The sequence below is a fragment of the Rattus rattus genome, chromosome 1 (genome assembly GCF_011064425.1).
Source record: "Rattus rattus isolate New Zealand chromosome 1, Rrattus_CSIRO_v1, whole genome shotgun sequence".
NCBI lineage: Eukaryota > Metazoa > Chordata > Mammalia > Rodentia > Muridae > Rattus > Rattus rattus.
In genome coordinates, this window is record NC_046154.1 from 127,141,319 (window position 1) to 127,146,785 (window position 5,467).

The 5,467-nt window shown below is 33.6% G+C and overlaps 1 pseudogene; it reads right to left on the minus strand.

The window, feature by feature from the left end:
• Positions 1–4,011: 4,011 nt before the first annotated feature.
• LOC116902059 lies at positions 4,012–4,645 on the minus strand (annotated as a pseudogene).
• Positions 4,646–5,467: the final 822 nt, after the last annotated feature.

Consider the following 5,467-nt stretch of genomic DNA (forward strand, 5'->3'; position numbering starts at 1 on the left):
AATAATAAAATTGCAAATGTAATTATAGTATCCTATGTGTCTCAATTATGAATGATTTTGTATAATCTTGTAAATGTAAGCATTGAATATTGATTTTACAAAACTGAACTGGAATATAATACTTGAATAATGTTGACAAAATATTACAATATTTAAAGTGGTATGGATACACAACTGGATTAATATTATTTGGCATTGTATATGTAAATGAAATTATTACACTGTATCTAATTTTCCATATATATATGGGTCAATATAGTGTAATATTTATGTTTACAATGTATATACTAATGGAATAAGTTTAATCTAATGATTAATTCATCTACTATAAGTCAATATATCTGTATAAAAATAAATAATATTTAGAATATTGTTTAGAAATCCTGGAGTAACTTTAAGACTCAATTTAAAAAAAGATTATAATACTAATTACTCAGAGGACAGTGGTAGGCAAATTTTAAATTCAAGGTCTGCTCAGTCTATATATTAGTAAGTTCAATGGCACCCTGAAAATTTTATCATATCCTTGTCTGTACTTAGAAGGACAAATATTTCATGTTTTTATTCAAATGTGAATTCTAGAGTGTACATGTTTGTTAACATGAAATTATAAGTATCTACAACATAAGTGAGATGGTTTAGGAATAAAAGAAATCTAGTAAGTTTTAGAAATGCCACTGAATTTGGTTGATATACCTGAGCTATCCATTTTCTGAAAAGACATGAGGAGGGATCTGGGAAGAGAGGATGAGGATATTCTTGAGGAGGAGGAAGATAGAAGTGTTTAGATCTACAGTATCAGAGAGAAAATAAACTAAAAAGAAAAATAAAAAGGAAAAAAAATGAAGAAGAAAGAAAACTATAGGAACCTAATTAGTAAAATAAGAGAAAACAGAAGTGTTACAACAGACACAAAAGAAATAGAGAATCATAAGGACATATTTTTAAAATCCATTTTACACCAAGCTGGAAAATATTAAGGGAATGGATAAATGTCTAGATATGTGAGACTGACCAAAGTTCAAAGAAGGAAATGAGTAATTTAAATAGGTCTTTGACATCCAATGAACTAGAAGTAGTAATTAAAAATCTTCAAAGAAATTATCACGGCCAGAATGATTCTGTTTAGAGTATTACCAGATCTTCAAAAAATAACACCAATGAATATTCCTAAAATTATTGCATAAATAGAATGTGCAAGAATATTTCAAATTCTATAAAGCCAGCATTGCATTAATGCAAAATAAGACAAAGAAACAGCATCAACAAAAAGGAAATTGTAAAATTATAAATCAATATCTCTGATGAAAATGTATGTACAAAAATTCTCATTAAAATACTTGAAAATCAAATTCAAGAACACATTTAATAGATCTTTTCTTCATGGTCAAGTCAGCTACTTCTCGAAGATACAAATTTGGCACTATATATGTAAATCAATAAATGCTACAAAAATTGACTCAAAGGAAAAAAAAGGCATCTGATCATTTTATTTAATACAGAAAAGTATTTAACAAAATCTCAAATTACTTTATGTTAAAAACAATGAAGAATATAGTAAACCAGAAGACTTTCCTCAATATGATAAAGGTAATACAGAAGTTCATAGCCAATATTATGATAAACAGTGAAACAAGATAAATATTTTAAACTACTGTTTATTATAATGATTAAAATTTTATCAGGAACAATGAGAAAAATTAAAAGTGATCAAGGAGGCACAAAAAGAAGAGAAAGAAGTCAGAATCAAATTATTAGCACACCATATAAGTTTATATATGTAAAACACAAGACTCCATCAGAAAACATCTATAGGTGATAATCATTTTCAGCAAAGTAGCAGGATAAAATTAACAGAGGAAATCAGTAGCCTTCCTATATCCAAATGACAAATGGATTAAGAATTCAATCAGAGAATAGGTACCTTTCAGAATATTCTCAAAAAAAAATCTTAAAAGAAATCAGTCATACAAATGAAAGACATGTATAATAAAAGTTAGATGACAGCAATCTGCAACAGAAATCAATATTTTAAAAATTGTAAAACGAAACTTAACACAACTAGAATTTAATATTTATAAGCTAAGTGGAAATTGGTAAAAGTAACACATATTTAGATTTTGTAAAATGTTTTCCAAGTTATTTTTGACATATTACCTTAATCTTCCCCATATCTCAATTAAGTAGATAGTACTTTTTTCATTTCACTGCCTTGAATTAGTTATCATTTAACTATTAATTAGTCTCTTACTACTACAATAAACAGATAAATGACCATCATTACTGAGGAAGAGATCATTCACACAGTGCAGCCAACCATATTTTCTAAATACAAATAGCCTGTCTCAAACAACTTTCTCCTGAGATTAGTAAGAAATCTAAGGTAGGCTGTTCACTTTCAAAAATTTATTGTTTTTATTGTTGTTGTGGTTTTATTCAATTAAACATGATTATCTATGTTCCATCTATGTGATTCCAAAAAAGAAGTATGTGATTAGTTTATTCAATTAGGATGCTTAATTAAATTCATACAATTTCAGGTCATTTATTGATGTAGTATATGGTGAGGCCAATTGAAATTTAAATGCTTGTAATCAAATTGACATTTATAGTTCTGGACATCTTTATTGATATAATAAGTTCAGCTTTTATTATTGATCATACACATAAAGTTTCATCTTTGGATACTCAATATTCACAACTACTTTTAGATAATTAAGTTTGTCACATAATGTATTTGAATAGAATTTTACTAACTTTTTATTATGTCAAAATATATCCTAGACAAATAGAAGTTCATTTTATTAGACATACAGCTGTTGAATTAAGCCTGGTATGTATTTGCATTTTTGAAAAATATAATTAAAGTACAAGTTAGTGCTTTTATATCAGGCAGCAAAATTTGTTAACAAAGATCTACTTAAAAATAATGTGTATGAAGACAAATAGAAATAAACAGATTGCTTTTCTTTTTAGTAATCAGCACTCATCAGCATCACATTTTCATAAGTACCAAGTAAACAAGCTAATATGACTAAACGAAAATAATCAAAATTTTGAAAGCACATAAAATCTTAGTGTTTTACTTTTAGTATATCTTTGTTACTGGCTTGTTACATGCTTGAACTTTGTCTATGATCATGTGTGTCTTGAAAACCATTCCAGTTCACACCTTTCCCAGCTTAGAGGGGGTATTTTGATGAAGGTTGATGTTCTATTTCATACTTTTTGCAGTAATTTTTGCATTTAAAAATAAATATATATTATACACATTCAAATAACACTATGACAACAGCTGAATGGTTCATAACAACTTTATGACATTTGGGCTGATATTGAACACATGATTAAAATAAATATATTACCTTTATAATAGGATAACAACAGTAATAAATCTAATTGAATTACCTGCTGACATTGCATAAAATATATGAATGTTTAAATACATTTGGCATGAAGTTGCTCTTAACATAAACTCAATTAAAAACATCTATACACTAGTTCATATCTGTTAGTACTCACAGATATAGGCACACAGACACAAACAGACACATAGATACACACACACACACACACACACACACAATCAAAAACTACTACATTAAAACAGCTAGAACTATTTTTGGGGGCGTGCAGCCAACTTTATTGATGGTATTCAAGAGAGAAGGGAGGGCTCCCTAGGCCTCTCCTGTTATTATGGGATCTGGGATGGAATTGTGAGGGAGATGCTCAGTGTTGGGGGCTGAGTTGGGATGGGGACTCCTCAGCAAATGAGGGCCTCTTTCTTGCTCTCAGTATCCTTGCTGGGCTGGGGTGGGTGGTCCAGGGTTTCTTACTCCTTGGAGGCCATGTAAGCATGAAGTCCACCACCCTGTTGCTATAGCTGTATTCATTTTCATACCAGGAAATGAACTTTACAAAGTTGTCATTGAGAGCAATGCCAGCCCCAGCATCAAAGGTGGAAGAGTGGGGGTTGCTGTTGAAGTTGCAGGAGACAACCTGGTCCTCAGTGTAGCCCAGGATGCCCTTTAGTCGGCCCTAAGACACCTGCTTCACCACCTTCTTGATATCATCATGGCAGGTTTCTCCAGGTGGCATGTCAGATCCACAGAGGATACATTGGTGGTAGGAACAGGGAGGCCATGCCAGTGAATTTCCCATTCAGCTATGGGATGACCTTGCCCACAGCCTTGGCAGCACCAGTGGACGCAGGGATGATGTTCTGGGCTGACCCACGGCCATCACTCCACAACTTTCCACAGGGGCCATCCACAGTCTTCTGAGTGGCAGTGATGGCATGCAGTGTGGTCATGAGCCCTTCCACGATGCCAAAGTTGTCATGAATGACCTTGAGCAGGGGGGCTAAGCAGTTGGTTGTGCAGGATGCATTGCTGACAATCTTGAGGGAGTTGTCATATTTCTCGTGGTTCACACCCATCACAAACATGGGGGCATCGGCTGAAGGGGCAGAGATGATGACCCTTTTGGCCCCACCCTTCAAGTGAGCCCCAGCATTCTCCATGGTGGTGAAGACACCAGTAGACTCCACGACATAATCAGCACCAGCGTCACCCCATTTGATGTTAGTGGGGATCTCTGCCCTGGAAGATGGTGATGGCTTCCCTGCTGATGACAAGCTTCCCATTTCAGCCTTGACTGTGCTGCTGAACTTGCCATGGGTAGAGTCATACTGGAACATGTAGACCATGTAGTTGAGGTCTATGATGGGGTCGATGATGGCAACAATGTCCACTTTGCCAGACACAGATCAGAAGGCAGCCGTGGTAACCAGGCGCCCAATATGGCCAAATCCATTCACACCAACCTTCACCATCTTGTCTATGAGACGAGGCTGGCACTGCAGGAGAAGATGCGGCTGTCTCTGGAACAGGGAAGAGCAGAGAGCCCAGCTAAGACATTTTCTCCTATACTTATGTCTCTAAGTGCATTAGGAGATGAGAGTACTTGCAAAATTAGAGGTACTTGTCTTTCTAAACCCGGAGGAAAGGTAATTTAAAGATAATTATTTTACTTATATGTATCTGTGTGAGTTTATGCTAATATATGTGTTTGTACATACAGAGCTCTGTGTGAGATTTGACATTTTATTAACTAGACTTGAAAATAGATATCCTGACATTACTTAGTGTTAGACTTCCCAACAAGGGCAATAGATATTTATTTAAATATTCACATTAAAACTAACAAAATGCATACTTGATTTTATCAGAAAATACTTGGAATCAAATGTTAGAAAAATATGCAAAGTGTGACATTTTATGTAAACAGTAAACTACTTCTATCGAAAACTGCTTTCTGACTGAACACAGAGATTTAACTTGTTTGTAGAAAGCTTGGCAATAAACAGAAGTCCACAGATGAAATCCTCAGTACCTCACAAAAGTAACAAACCACCAAACTAAAGAAGCCTGAGAATATCATACAAAAGAACTACAAGAATTTCAAA